This window comes from Grus americana, chromosome 1 (assembly GCF_028858705.1).
Source record: "Grus americana isolate bGruAme1 chromosome 1, bGruAme1.mat, whole genome shotgun sequence".
Taxonomy (NCBI): Eukaryota; Metazoa; Chordata; class Aves; order Gruiformes; family Gruidae; genus Grus; species Grus americana.
Window position 1 is genome coordinate 80,346,867 of NC_072852.1, and position 16,073 is coordinate 80,362,939.

The 16,073-nt window shown below is 42.5% G+C and overlaps 1 protein-coding gene across 5 annotated transcripts in view; it reads left to right on the forward strand.

Annotated features, from left to right (window-relative positions):
• ETV6 (ETS variant transcription factor 6) overlaps nt 1-16,073 on the forward strand; it is a 144,318-nt gene that overhangs the window by 18,121 nt on the left and 110,124 nt on the right. Inside the window, exon 2 of one of the 5 annotated variants that reach the window (XM_054830586.1) lies at nt 8,549-8,600. The exons of 2 other annotated variants lie outside the window; for them this stretch is intronic. The gene's annotated coding sequence lies outside the window, so the exon portion shown is untranslated. Of the gene's footprint in view, nt 1-8,548; nt 8,739-16,073 lie in introns of those variants that run through there. 2 more of the 5 variants (XM_054830577.1, XM_054830595.1) reach the window with 2 other exon arrangements.

A 16,073-nucleotide genomic window follows, 5' to 3' on the forward strand; every position in this document is an offset into this window, starting at 1 on the left:
AAAAGGCAGCGCGCAGAACCCAGTGTGCAAAAGTAGCAGGCTGCTCATGTGGCCAGGTCGTTAACTTCCTTCCCTCCATTTCTCCATCTCACGTCTTGCTGCTGTCCATTGTTAATTATTCTGGCTGTGGGCTCATTAAGAAGCCCTGAAAGCCAAGCATTTTTCCAGGCACAAGTCATTTGTGCCGAGATGTTTGTTTTTCCCGTGGCCAGCTAGTGTCTAGCCTCCTGCTGTTCTGCCTTTTACTTGTACACTCCCTCATTTCTCTTTTCACAGGCTAAGGGTATTCTCCCTAAACTCTGCCCTGTTTGTTGCTGTAAAGTACACGTAGGAGGTCGCGGACTATATTGTCAGGCTATGCTATAACTTGTTTTCTTTTGAAGTACAGTTGGATTTGGTGTCATAAGAGGTGAGGCTCTTTAAGCATGATAGGATGAAGGGTCCTGCTCAAGATATGATGAGGCAAGTGCGTATTGTGACTTGAGCAGGGGTCCTGGGTCTTCATCCTAGGTTGAGCCTGCTAGTTCCTGAATTCTTCTATGGTGTGGCTTTACGATACTGTCATACCATCCTTCCCTGCCTCCCCCCAATGTCTCTGTGAAGGAGTATTTGCCCATATCCAACATTGGGCTGATGTGAAGCTGGTTACTTCTCCGCAGGTTTTTAACCATTCTTTAAAGGCACTATGAAAGTGCACCATTGTTATTTTGCTGAAGAAGTAGTTTGATGAGGCTCTTAATTCAAAATAAGGTGGTAGCACCCTGAAAGATCTTGTCCCATCCTTCCCCTTCCTCCTCCCATGGGCCGACATAAATGTTTGGGTGGGCATGCGCTTGATAGGGCAGCAGATCTGGATTAAAATGGGCAGCTTGTGTTAGCACAAGGCAGAGCATGGTGTGGAGGTGGGAGTGAGCTGCTGGGAACATGAGGAGGGCAGGGCACGTTTTTTCAATGGTGGTGCCAGTTGATCTGGGATTAAAGCGTTGATGAAACTCAGAATGAAGCTTTGGCCACGTCTGTGTTACCTGACATTAGAACCAAAGCTTTTAAAGATTCACGCCTACTTTCTTTACAAGAACTGTCCCTTTAGGCTAGATAGAGCTACAGGAAAAAGCGGTCACTGGTTCAGGAAAACATGGTGGTAGTTCTGCTGAGAAGCCATGTCTCCTTTTCTTATGCCAGCAGACACCAAGGGTCTGAAGCAACATGGTTTGCTCTTCTAGTGTGAAGGGTAGAGCTGTTGCCTGGAGGTATGAATGAGCCTTCTGGTATCAGTGTGAGGCCCTGCTGCTGTCATCTGCGGACTTCCAACCATACTATGGCTTGCTTTGCATATCTGAACACACCTTGGGCTGTGCCGTTTATGTTTAATTGTAGGAGAATGCTGCTTTAATAAAAGGAGGCACTTGTACATGTTAAGTCTTCTGAGATAGACTAAGAACACTGAATGCTAAACCCCCTGCTTTCATTGCAAATTTATGCTGTTCTGTACCGCAGACGCTGACAGACGGTCTGGACCTGTTTAACTATGCAGCAAAGTGTGAAGCCTCTCTGGGTCAGGGGAGGAAGTTTGTCCCACGTGCCTAATCTAGAGGTCATTTCAGAGTTTCAATTATCTATTAAAATTGTGTCCTCAAAACATGCAAACACAGAAATGATATGTTCAGTCCATAAATGCTAGCTCTTATGAGCCACACTCACCACATCTTTCCTCAGAACTTGGTATATATGCCTTGCATTGGATTTGGTGTGAAAGGTATTTGTGGCATCCTTTCTATAGAAAACTAGGCCAGCTCATAAATCTTGCTTTATTTTTCTAACATCTTCTATGCTGGCCTTGCAACATGGTTATAAAAATATACCAGCCTGGTGCATATGGTTATCCTGGACAGGGAGGATAGGCTTGGGTTAAAGGTACTATATGGAGATACAGAAGCAGCTACCTTCTCTGTGACCTTGAAGTCATTTAATGTGATTGCCTTTCCAGAAGGTGTTAATGCCTAGCAAAATGGAGTCACATCACGGTGGAAGCTGCTTGTGCCTCTGTAGTACAAATAATTAATAATGATCTTGCCCTAACCCCTTGCTGGGATGATTAATATTGCAGGATTAGTGGCAGTAGGGCCAATGGTTTAACACTACTGGGGTATGATTTTGTGTAGTTCAGTTTTGTGTTTTTTTTTTTTTTAAAATCTTCTATTTTGAGCTCTATCTGAAGAACTCCTAAGGATACCACTGTGTTGGTTGATGCATAAAAAGAGGCCTGAACCATAGCTTGGATAACGAACTTAAAATTTAATGAAAGTTAATATTAAAATCTGCACAGTGTAGAACTCCTGATCTATCAGTTTGGTATTATCCCAACGTTAGCAATTTGGGTAGATTTTAGTGAAATGGTTCCTTCCAGCTGATAGCAGCTTAGATGATCCTTGTGGTCAAAACGACTTGAGAAATTCTCCTCCTTCCTCCAAAGTTACTTGAAAAACTAAAGAAACTCTTGCAGCTAAAGGAGGAAAGAAGTCACTCTTCAAGACCTAAGTATTTACCAGAGATTATAAGAAAATTGTGTTTTATTGGACCTGATCTCTGTGCTCCACTAAGTTCAAGAGGATTTGTCTGAAGCCTATAGCGATAACTGAGCAAGAGATAACTGATAAAGGAAAACTCATTATTAGTCAGTGGCACTGGCCATAATGAAAGCTAGTCAAGAGACAGATTTTGTCACACAGGTAACATCACTACTTTGAATTCAGTCTCTGAAAGTTCAAACATGAGGGAAAAAGAATGTCTTTGACTTAAAAAAACCCAACAAACAATAAACCCTTAGAAGTCTGGTCAGATTCCTAGGGATTTGTTAACAGGAAGGTCAGTTTGTCTCTCTTTTTTTTTAATTACTATTATTTTTTATTTTGATATATTCTCATACAAAGCAGAATGATTCAGCATTTCAGAACTCCATTCTTCAATATTTTTTTCCTGACTCATCTTGGAGAAGTTTACTGATAAACACCACCTTTTTCTCAGAATATTAACAACATGTTTTCTAATAATAATTTCTGATTAGCAGATGATGGCACCAACAGCAACAAAAATAGGAAATGATGGTACAAAGTAGTACTGGTTTTTGGGGTTTTTTTGACAGAGGGGCTGGCAAGAAGCCATGAGCAGAGTCCATTGCATCTCTTTGACCAGTGTTTTACATCTTACGCATGAAACCTGCATGGCAGGCAGACGACAAGCCCTCCAGAGTTTTTTTGTTCTTGACCCACACAGCTGCCTGTCCATATCCCACATCCAGTCTCAAGTAACACTGGTGACTGCCTGAAACTGTGCAGATGCTCTATCTCTTGAGCTTGTGCAATGTCTCTGACAGCCTGGTCGGGGAGGGAGGCGACTCACTCAGCATTCTTGCTCCCAGACAGTGGGTAGCACTGATGCTGTTGCTTCTCTGCAGCTGCAAGAGGTGACTTGCTGTCTGATTACCTGTCTCGTCCCCTGCACTAGCTCAAGACTTTGCAACTTGAGGCTCAACAGATTTTAAGGCTGACCTTGCCCAGATGAGTCATCTCTTTGATGTGTATACACTATTGATGGGAGAGAAAGGAGGCAGGGATGCTTGTTGGCTGCGATACAAGATTGTTTTCCTCTCCCCTGTCTCTGCATCAGGTGGAGGCATCTTTTCCTCCCAAGCCTCTGCATTGCCTGCAAGTTGGAAAACTAACTGGGATCACATACTGAGGAAGGGTTTGTATTCCCCCCACCCCCTGCAAAATGTAAAACATTCAGAACGTCTCTGACAAGTATGAAATTGGTGCAGGAGCTACTTCATTTGTTTGGTTCACTGCTATCCACCTGTCTCCCATTCCTTTGGCTGTTATTTTATGATCATTTTCTTGTGTGTACTGTGATTGGAAGAAATCTCCATTTGTTGTTAAATCTCTTTCAGATTTGTTTAAAATGCTTGTCTGTCATGGTTTTGTCTCTTGTCTAATCTCAGAGATATGCTTTCCTCTTTCTTCTACCACCCCTTGCCAAACACTTTGCACCATACAAAGGTACCTAGGTGCAAAGGTAGACTAGTAGTATACTCTAGACCTGTTCAGCATGGACTGAATGATATCAGACAGTGAAGAGATGCAATGCTGTATGCTTTTATTTTGTTTAATTTAAAAAAGGAAAGAAGCCTTAGCTAGAACACTTTCCTATGAATAGATGGCCATTAGCTCTTGGAGCATTGTAATTACCAGAGAGAACTCCTAAATATCTGAAAGATATTTTTAATTTTTTGGGGGATGAAAACAAATTACATAAGAATTGAAATCCTTGATTTAGAAATGTAGCTTCCACAGTAGTCCTGCTGAATGGCTGTGCATTGCCCTCCCTACTTCTCTGAAATAAGTCCTGCCAGCGCTGCTGCGTCACTGGTAGTGTGGACTCTCAGCTCTGTTCAGGTATAGTGGCTCTGGCCTGACAGTTGGCTCCCAGGGATTACTCCCTTCCTTTTCCTTTTCTAGGCTGAAGTGGTCAATGTTTGCCACCTTGTTTGAGAACAGGCACTTTCCCAGCTGCAGCAGCTGTTCGTACAGAATCTGCATCCCTCTTAGGTTATTTGAGCAGCTGGACAGAGGATTTTGGAGCTGCCCCTGCTGGGTTTACTTAAGTTTCTGAGAGTAATTTCTGTTGAATCCATCCTTGAATTAGATCAGCTCAGGCAGTGTTATTGAGCAATTTTTACTTGGGACCAGTACAGCAGAAAGGAAAGGTGTGTGTATGTGTGTGGGAAGATGTTTTCATGCCTGTAAATAATAATCTCAAACCCTTCTTTCTTTCCTCTCCCCTTACTCCCAAAGATCGTTCCTGCATGTTTTACTCATGAGATGAGGTTTCCTTTGCAAGTTAGGTGCCAATTTGAGCTTCACTCGGATTTACAAAAAGGTGGTTGAAGTGCTGGGGGAGGGAGCTCCTTTTGAGCATCTGCCCTTGCCTGCAGGGTATCCCTGTGAAGAACTGCTGGTTCTTAAATGCCTTGAGAAAGGGCAGGGGGATAGGTTGCTGGAAGAGTTTTCTTTCCCAGGGGGACCCCTGAGGAATTTTGCTTGCACTTGTAGCCACTTTTGCGGTGAGTACAAACGCATCTCGCTCTGCGCTTCTTGGAACTGGGGCTCGCTCACCACTTACATCTCAAATAGTGCTGCTGTGTGTTTTTGTGTACCCCTCCTGACTCCACAGTCCTGTGGTTGTGGTGGATTTTTGGCCACCTGTGGTTTGAAGCTGAGTTGCTGAGGACTCTGTGTGTGTGTATAGGAATAGCGGATTAGAAAATGAGAGGCTCAGACAGCTTCCTGAAAGTGTGGGAGTACAGGCCAGAGAAAGGAAGAGAGATCTTTTTGAAGCTATATTAATGCTTTACATGGACAAGAATAGCAGACAGAGCATATCGACAGAGCAGTCTGAGGATAAATGTGGCCGTGTAGCAAAGCGCTAGTGCTGTAAAAATCGCTGCTGTCCACCAGTGAAACAAATTCTTCCAGCACAAGTACAGTTTTACCAGTATGGCTGGGTGCACAGTGGGTATGTCTGCTGGCATGGTTAGGCTACTCAGAGCTGATGGGCATCAGCAAGTCTGCACGCATCTGTAGTGTACATGCAGCCCTTCTAAAAATTACAGAGGAGGTGAGGGGGACAACTCAGGTCACATCTTGTGACATATTCTGCCCCTGGGAGGAGAGGCAAGATAGCCGGCTGTTCTCCTATTGCAGATCTATAATGTGTAAGGTTCATGCCAGGTATTGGTGCATTGGTGCTTGGATTCTTCCCTCAGCTCGTATAAGGTACTTCCTGAGAAGGTTTAAACTCTGTGCCTTAAAGCCTGTAGTGCTGGGTATTGGGCATGTAATGGATTGATGTGAACAGTGGGACTTGCTTCCAGTCATTGTAGCAACCAGTGCCCTAACTTGCAAGGCTTCATTTACCTTGCTCTGCTTCTGAGTTGCCTTCTCAAAGAGTGTTCCTGCCCTTTTCTCATCTGCAGCTTACAGCTCACGGTTGTTCCTCAAAAGGTGTTAAAATACTAATGGGTCAAACTCTGGTTTTTTTCTGTATTACCCTTTCCCAAGACTAAGCCTTCTTGCCCCTTTGCATCCTTATCTCCTGGATGGCCCAGCAATACTCTGTAGTCTGCTTGAGTGAGCTCCTGCTCCTTTGTGATGAAGCACATGTTTCTGTGTAACGCCGTAACAAAACTGTCTTTGCATATGATGCAGTCAGAGGGGGGCAGCCCTTCCTTACCCCTTAAATACCCAAGTAACAGCTGAATAGACAGAGGTCCACCAGCTTTTTCCTCCAGATTGTTTGGAAAATACCTTGACTTCTGGTCAGGCTCTAAGGGAAGCAATCCACTGGGCAGTAACTAGGCCTTAGGTGGTCCTTGTGGAGCAAGGCCCAGCTTTTGTTTCATGTTTCAGCTACTGCTTCCAAGGCTTTACAAAGCAAATCAGTGTAATTGTCTCTGTTTTTTGAATGAGGAAACTGAGGCAGAGAGGAGCAGTGGTGAAAAGGGAACAGCTTATTTGGCATCTGCCATCCTAAGATAGGAATAGCAACCTGTTTTGTTCTAGTGCTTTGGGCACTTGTTCAACAACACATTTTAAGCACATGCTTAATGATAAGCATGGCAATAGCTCCCTTACCGTTCCTTCTTTTCAGAGCATCATGAACACTACTGCTCACTGAACCTGAACTGCAGGGCTGTTTCCACTTAGGCCAAACCATTAGCATCACCCAAGCTGTCAGCCAGAAGAAAGCTGTATTTGCTGGTGTAAAGGATGTCAACATCTGCCTGTAGAACCTGTCTTATCATTAAGGATGCAGGAGATGGAGCAGAGAGTCATCTTTACAGTGAGGAAGTGTTACCAGTTGGGTCACAGGAGTTGGAGGCAAACAAACTTGTCATGACAGTTGGATCTTGAATGGAGTTGACTTCAAAAGAAACCTCCAGGTGGGCTCAGAACAGTCCCACAGAGGCAGCACAGGGTCACCAAGCAAACACTTTCATACGACACTGCAGTGACCCCTGTTAGTCATGCCTTGAGCATTTAAATGATGTAGTGCCTCTGTTTAAAAAATAACAACCTAAAATAACAACAAACCCCAAACCAAACGAGTGATGACTGTTCTAATACATCCGCTTGCCTGTCTTCAAAGAGAGCTGCAGTCTTCACAGTGGTCCTGGCATAAAATGTTTCATGATTATGCTAAGAGGCAGACTTAGGTCAGCATTGGAAGCTGCTTTAATGAACCCCAAGTTTTGACAGACAACCTAGCTTTTGTAAGAGCAGCAATTTATTGTTGCCAAGAAAATTACCTTTTCCAGGATCTCAACTCATGAGCTGTTTGCAGGGTGGTGGGATTACAGCGCTTAGAAAGTGTTACAACTCCATTTGCTGCTTGAGTTCTTCTCATATATCATGTGAGACACTGTTCATTTTTTTTCCTGTGTAGGCCAACCTCAGTTCAGTATATCCCTCTGGGCATCTTGGGGTCTTTGCCACTGATTTCAGAAGGATATGATTCAGAACTTTCACCTGGGTTGGATTTTCTCAGTGAGATTGTTTATGAGAGAACGAGTTTCAGGATCTTGTCTCAGGAATTTCTGTACTTTTGTTTCTTTCCATCTATAGATTCAGGATTTTTTTGAGTGTTACAATCTTAGCATCAGGTTTTAATCCATTCCGATTAGAACCAATGGGAGTTTCCATTACTAATTGCCACTGACATAAATTCCAGCTCATAAATTTGGGATCAAAATGTATGTTGTGTATGTTATATATTGCACTTAATGTAGCATGTAGCAGTAATATATATCATAATGTTATGTGCAGTCCATGCTGTTGCCTGTTACATTTACTTTTAAGTAGTGTTATTTTCTAAAATTAGAGACTACTGTATCCTCTCTAAAGAGTTAATCTGAAGTGGATTTTTTGTCCAATCCTGCAGACAGCTGGATTTTGTTATGGGTGACTCTTTGAGCTCCCTGTGTGCTCCTTGTCTGTGCCTCAGTATCCCCTGCATTTAAGAAAAAATAAAATTAAAAAAAAAATGCTGCTCTATTGCCGTGTAGTGCTGGGAGGCTTTAATTGTGCTGCTGTCTGTATAGCATACAGCAATCCTGAAACATCTTGTTCCACAGTACGTAAGCATGAGCTACTAGCAATGATGGACTGATGTTGTCTGTGATGTCTGAAACTTGTAGAAGGATTAAAGGGAGTGAACTGATGTCTAAAGATGAGTGAAAGGGGAAAGATAAGACTGATACATGGCAGGAGAAGAGAACTTGGTCACTGCCATAAAGTTACTACCAAATTGGGAAGCATTGGGTTAGCATCTAATTCCATAGCCAGAAGGGTTAAGAATTATTTGAGTAACATCTACATAGTGAATTGTTAAATTATTTATTAAAAGGTTAAATTAAATTTATTAAATGGTTAGTAGAAAGCTAGAGCCGTAATCCGAAGGCATATTTTCTCATTTTTCTCTTTTGTTTTGGTAGATGGAACTGATGGTTCAGAAAGGGATTGGTCATCTCTGCAACATCTCAGAAGGTCAGGATTAGCAACTAACAGAGCCCAGCTGAAGAAAGAGAAAGGAACAGACTCCTCCTCTTAGAAACTTGCAATTTGTCATGCAAATTGAGGGGAGGCACATATACCAATTTTGAAACTTGTCCTTAGCTCACCCAGGTAATTGCCATACATGAGATTCGCATCAAAAATTTTGCTAAACTCCCATAACCAAGTTAGCAGAATTGTGCAAAACTTCTGTGATCTAAAGTTTTGTGATCTAGGCCTGGGTCCTGTAACCATCTACTGAGATTTTCTGGAACTGCCTTAGTTTTGGCCAAATACAGGTTGAGCATCTTGATGGTTTGAGGGTGAAATAATTGAAAACTTCTATGCTTACGGTGATGATCATGGCTAAAAGACTAAAACAACAGCTCTTGATATGAACATTCCCAAATTTGGAAGTCTGAAATCCCCATCTGGTTAGAATTTTTAGTTGGAAAGATTTTATCCCTGAAAAAAAAAAAAAAAATCACTGATGCTTAAACTTAAACAACCACAAAATAAATCCCTCAGGAAAGATGAAACATCGTATGAAGTGAATTTTTTTGCAAGGAATTGATTGCAGTGCTTGTCACCTTGATGTCCTTAATTCACACTACTAATTTCATATTGCTCAAGTTAAAAAAGGGGACGGTAAATTAAAGCAAGGTGTATATTATGGTTGAACATACTTTGAGACTTTCTCTTTGACTGCTTTTCAGTGAGAAAGTTAAGGGTTAATAATTTTCTCTGTCTGCTCTTGATGTATTGATGTAGTCTTCACACACCAAGGACACAGTTCTACAAATGCACGTGGGTCCCACTGGGTTTGGTGGGATTACTCATGTGTCTGAATGCCTGCAGGCTTGCTGCTCAGTTTTATGTGATTTTTTTTTTTTTTTTTTAGAATCCTTTTTAAAAATACACAGGAATTAAGCAATTTCCTTTACACAGTGCCTCAGCCAAAGCCCACTGAAGTCACTGGGAAGACTCCCACTGGTTTTTAGCTGGCATTTGGATCTATCCCGTATTCCTTATGGCCTAGTCTACTGGGTGTGTGTGTGGGGCTGTATAACCATCTTACTTCTAGAATGGCTATCCTGCTGTAATTTGGTTACCATGGAATAGATTGCCCACGTTACTAGCAGCATAATTATTCTGGAACAAAAATACTTTGATTCCTGCATTTTGTCCGTATGGGGAGCTACTGTGGAATAAAAATCAGGCAATGGCTTCACCTGCAATAGCTGTGCTACTTGGTTGCTTTCTGTAGGCAAAGTATTTTAAACAGAGGTGAACGGCAGTAATGTGAATCTCTTTTTACATCAGCGCAGCCTGTCTGCTGTGAATTTTTGCCGAGTTGTAGTTATCCTAGTTTATAAAACAAAACACCTAAACCCCCAAAACCCAAGTGTAGACAAGCCCTTACTATGGACTCCAGCCAAACTCTCGATCCCGGAATCAGATCTGTGTAGGTGGACCTCCGTGCCTATGACTTCAGTGGGACTCTCTGTATGTGCCGATACCCACTTATGCAGATCTGATGGCAGGATTGTGGCCCCACACTAGTAACAGAGCACAAGTGTTGCCCTTTGTTTAGGGATAAGCGCACGGGAATGTGTGATGTGACCCAAGCAGTTCAAAACATTGGAAGTATGCTATCTTTGAGATCCCTGAGCAAAGCTACTCACTCTTACATTTTAATGGGAGCCTTATTTATGGAGATGTTGATAAGCAATCTGGAGGAAAAGCTTTATCTGTCATTGCCTTTTTGCACTAGTACAGATGAAGCAAAACACTCAGTAAATTAACTCTTTTTGCAATGTGTGTATGGATCCTATGAATGGACTTGGAGGAGACTCCAAGGCTGAGATTTTACAGTTTCCACGTTTGGTGTCTGAACCCATGGATCTGACAAGATGTGTAGGCCCAGGCATCTTAGGCTCATTTTCAAAGCTGCTACATTACTCTTGTCTATTTAGCTGTCCCTTTAACACCCTGACTTTTCTATTAATTTGAGTACTTGCTAATACACTGCACATACACAATATTAATTCCAGACATTTCATGAAACAGTTTTTAGAAATTCACCCACATGATGATGTGTTAACTTTAAAGCATCCACTTCAGAAATAAAGCAGGAGTTTAAAAAAGGGGTTAAAGAGACACTTAGTCAGTCCCTTTCTTTGTAGTATATAAATTCATGCACAAATATGGAATTTGCAGGAGGACATGAGTGAATGCTTCTTTACCTTTTTTTTTTTAATTAACCACATACTTTGGATGTGGTGCATGTTCTTATATCAGTGTAGCATGTTTGTTACATAGAAAGAGAATTGGTATTAAGTGGCATTTCCCATGAAAAATATCAGAAGAAATGATTTTTCCTTTGTAATGAGAAAAAAGTTTTTATATCCATTTTCAGAAGAAATAAATTTTTCCATAAATATAAGGACTTGTTTTGTTAACCACAAACACAAAATCAGCCACTTCTCTGTGTTACTTCCGATCTTGAGATCTCTGCTGTGAATGTCTGTCCTAAAAACTGTTGAGTGTCCTCAGCTCTCATCAGTTGAAATAGATACAGAAGCTTATCAGCATGTCACTGAATTGGACTAGGAGAAATTGGGTTGAAGACCTGGTCACACATGATGTTCTGGCTGCAGTTAATCCAGACTGAAGAGGTGCTGTCTCAAGTATTTATCACCATATTATTTGTCCCTTCCACCTCCAACCCACCTGCCTACAAAAGGCTCTTAACTGGGTTGCCTCTATAGTTGATTCCTAATCCAATTCTATCAAAATTACCTGTTTGGGTTTCTGGGTTTTTTCCACTAGTGTATTCTAGATAGCAGATTTATTTTCTTATTTTTAGTTAGAAAGTTGTCAGTTTCTTTAAGTGGTGAAATTGGGAAGTTGAGATTGCTGTTTCAGTGGGATTTACCTCCCACTGGTCCTGGGGTCTGTTGTGGTTTCCTGAGCCAGATTTTTCCTGTATCTGAAGCCTATTTTGTTAGTGGCATCTACATATTGAGGTAAAGATGTTGATTAAAAAGCAAAGAAGCTAAGACTGCAAACTAATTCTGTTTTAAAAATAGCGGAGAATCTATTTTTCCATTATAGGGAAATATGGAAAGCAGATGGTAGGAATTTTTGGCAGTGGGAGTTACTTTATTTGTTGGTGGAAAAGGGCTTGTTCTGGAGAGCGTACAGGGGGAGGGGGACTTGATTCGCATACTCCAGTGCTGTGGAGCCATCCCAGATGCATCTTGACCTACACTGCAGCCAAAACTTAAAGTGGTTCAGTGAGGCTGCCTAGATGAGGTGTGCTGGGCAGCAGCCTGCCTTCTTGGGTCAGGCTTGTCTAAGCAAAAGCCAGCCCAGACCTCGCTCTCTGTGGAGCCTCCATCTCTTTGTACTTCCTTCAGAAGCAGTGGCCCCTTCACTGTGTGGCTCCTTGGGCTGCAGCACCTTGGAGCAGTGACTGTCCCTGCTGCAGGCTGGGAGCATACCCCCTCTTCCCAAACACACCCGCCATGCTTGGTCATGCAGGGGTGATGGTGAGAGGGAGCTGGGCCACTTTCCTTGGCTCTGCTGGCCAGAGAGGCGAATTTGGAAATAAGTTTCGCTTGTTAGTGTGCTAATAAGGTGGGTGTAAGATGTGGGTCTCCTTTGAAAGGCACCACATGGAGGAGAAGGCAATGCTGCTGACATGATGCATTGTGACTGGCTGTGTGTGTGTGCCTGAAAATCTGCCCAGGACTGTCAAAACCTAATTGATATAAAAGGGATATTTTGCTGAGAGCCCTCACTTTCTCAGAGCCATAGAGGAAAGGAAAGCATGCAGGCTGAAGCCAGTGTAACAAGCACAGGTGCCAGTTGTCCTTCCATTGGCTGGGCATGCGGGGCACTTCCATGTGCCCGGCCTTGTCCCACCCTGGGCCTTGCTGGGGCAGCAGTGCTGTGTCTCAGCATTTCTAGTGCAGGCTTTGCCCTGTGGCAGAGTCCCCTTGTTCTGTGGGTAGGTGGGGACAAAGATACTCCTCTCCCTCATAGCCTAAACTGTCTACAAACTTACTTACCGCTGGCACATGGCTCATTTTTTGCTCTACAGCTGAGCTGCCATTCCTGTCTGCCTGTAGGTTGGGTTTCAGGTTCAGGTAATTGAAATTATCCCCCAGCAGCTTTAATCAGCAGGTAGTTCGTTGCCACGATGCATTTTGTGATCCCAGCATTGCTTAGCCTGACCTGCTAGCTTGATTGGGCAGAGTTACTGCTCAGGGTGGGGAGGTCTTCCCTTTAAACCCAGGCTCCTCTGCCTTTCCAGCTATTATGCATGTATTCTGTATGTTAATGTTCATCACCCTCTATCACGAGCCTTGAAACATCTGCTCAGCTCAGTTTTTGTCTCCCTGCTAGCTAGTGAGGAAGTGACTGTGCTTTCCAAAAGGGGCAGGGGAAGGAAGGGAGGAAAAGAGCTAAAGCGAACGGGCTTGTGAGCCTGGTGGTGCAAAGCGTCCCTTCTTTCAGGCCCTCTCTTTTGTACTAAATTTAACTGTAGTTGAGAATGAGCAGGCTTGCGCTCGGCAGCAGCATGTAGTCTGTAAACCGTCTCTGTTTCCTGCTGATTTCATGTTTTGCTAGGAAGGACACAGCACAGGACTTGAGATAGGATTAAGCAATGAGCATGGGCGTTAGTGGAATGGCCGTAGTGAGAGACAGGCTTGTTCTCTCTCTCTCAGCTCTGTCCAAAGGGAGGTGACCTATCATGTAACAACAGGCTTTTCCTTCAGTGCTGGAGCTGTTCTCTTGTGCCACAGTTTATTTGCCTCCCAAAGTTGCCTGGCACTGAACATTTATTAAGGGCTCCATGATCAGATGTTTGCGGTTTGACAGAAGCAGCTGACACTGGTTTAAAAGCAGATATGTTGTAATATTTCCTCCATAGAGCCACTGATGAGAAACTTTGGACAACACTTACTTGACAAAATTCTGCTTTGACATAGTTGAGAGAGGCAGGAGATTTCTCCCATGGCTTTTCATTACAAATGATGTCACCAGGAGAGCAGTGTCTTTTGCGTCTTGAGAATCTGTCTGCCCCTGCTGCTAATTCCTCACCTGAAATCTTAACTTACCATGGGTGACATTAGGCACACTTCAGTAGCAGCAAGCTGTGAAAGGAAGTGTGAACAGCTATGCCCATGGTAAGGAGATTAAGAAGAGTCAAAGTTTATTTAATCTATGGTTCAAGTACTTTTAAAGGGATGAAACCATTTCCAAGTTGTCTGGAAGCCTGTTTTCTGCATGAAACTTGAAGAAAATGAGGCCAAAGTTCAGGTAGGCTTCAGGAGTTTACAGTGGTGGAGGAGATCTGTTGCATCAGTGTAAGTAAAATTTAACTGAAGAAATAATTTCTTTTTTTTTCTCCCCTGTAATGTTTCCCGCCCCTCCCTCCATTGGCTTCAGAGGTCTTTGAATAAAGATTTCTATTTCCAAATTCTAGCTGAATGACAGCAATGAAACAGTGTATAACATCTACTGTTTTTACAGTCATCCTTAAAGTGCTCATATATCACATGGAATAATGAGGTATGAATTTTTTTTATATAGACCTGAAGTTTTCTGAAGACTGAGATGGCATTTTGGCCAAAGTTTGTATAGGTGCAGCAGAGAATCATAACCTCAAGTGCAGTGCAAGAGCAAAGGGGATCCCTATAGCCTTACCCCTTTTGCTCTCAAAGATCAGTCAGGCCCTGCTCCTCAGGCATCAAAGCTTATTCAGGCTTTTGCTGTCTACACCAGGGTGGCAAATAATATTTAGCATGGACAACAGCAGCCTTATGTATACATTTAGAAAGTAGGCCCGGCACTCTGGGTGCTGATGATTTATGTACTCTTGGCCTAGATTTGGTGTCAGTATGTGTAAGTGAACAAAGCTTCCTCCCCTCCCCCCGCTCTCTGAAACAATGGTCTCTGAAATTGATAGAAGAAGGTACAAAAAAAAAGATAGGAAATGGTCATGTGGATGCTAATGTTCTTTAATGATACAAATTGCCTGTGTAAATCTGTGTCCTTGCACCTAGGGTTACCCTCATCTCTGTACAAATTGTCTGCCAGGAGTTTAGGAATATTCTGTGGATATGAAGAAGGGGGAGGTAGATATTTTAAATGAATATGTAATATGTGAAAACACCAATTGTATCACTTGTGCTAGATTTTTTTGAGTTGAGGAGTGTGGTGTGGGGTTTTGTTGTTGTTGTTTTTGAATAGTGCTGTAAATTGTATGCCTTAAATAGCATCCTTTAGTAGAAAAAACCCCGAACATCTTGAAAGATTGACCACTAAAGGTTGTCCTTACTGCTCTGGCAGTACACCTTGTAACTCCAGTTTCCCCACTACTCTCTCTCCTGTTTATATGCACATCCTTACCTCCGCTAGAGTGTTGCTTTCTCCTGGAGCTTAAGTGGTTCAAACTCCTTGTCGACAAAACTCAAGTTACGAAAACAGTAGAGAGTGAGCAATCCTAGTTACATTAACTCTGCAGCTGCTGATGCAGCCACTGTGTGTAGCTAATCAAATGCCTCTTGTTTAACCTGAGGGTCACTTTTGCTTGGGTTTGAGCCCCCACCAGCTTCAGGTAAGCCCCTGGACTTGGCTCTGGAGCGGATAGAGAGCAATCATGCATTTCTTTCTGCCTAGTCTGCTTCGGAATTGTAACTCCTGGTGGCAGGGTGGTAAGGAATGGCAATTAAATCCCCGCAATTGTTTACTAAACGCTGAGCTTTGACACAACAGGAATTTGTGGTCCAGTATAAATTGAAATGAAGAGATTACAATTGACTCCCATTAACTAACACAGCTGTAAATTTACTAGCCAACTTTTGCTTCAGGATGCTTCGGGTGACTTTCCTCAGCTGATACACCACTTTTGAGACTTATGGCATGTTGTATGTTTGGTGCAGGATCTGTGTAGTGTCTGTTTTCTTGCATACTGAGATAAGTTAGTTTGAATTAATACAGGACAAAAAACCCCTCTAGATGACTCTAGCATAGCAATGAGTTTTATTGCAAGATTAGCATTGTGTCTCTATAAAGAATGGAGGACCCTTTGTCTAAGTAATGTTTCAGCTGGTGTTAATGGATCCACACTGACCAAAAGAAATCTCCCAATTTTGGTTTAATCAGAAAGACTAATTTTGCTAGGGTGTGAGGGTGGAATAAAATGGTTTTCTTTTAGAAAAAAAAGACTGCTTTCTTTGTATTAATTAGGCACCTATGGGTATTCTGAATAGTGAACACACACATACTTTGACTGTTTTCTAGGACTTGCTGAGGTATTTGGATTTGCAGTTGTTGTGTCTGAAGTCAGCACATCTAGTGCCCTTAGAACTTTGTTTTTCCATAGATGGGGGAAAAAACCTCACTATCTTTAATAAAAAAGATGCCTATGCTTTTTCTGACTTTCATAGCTTT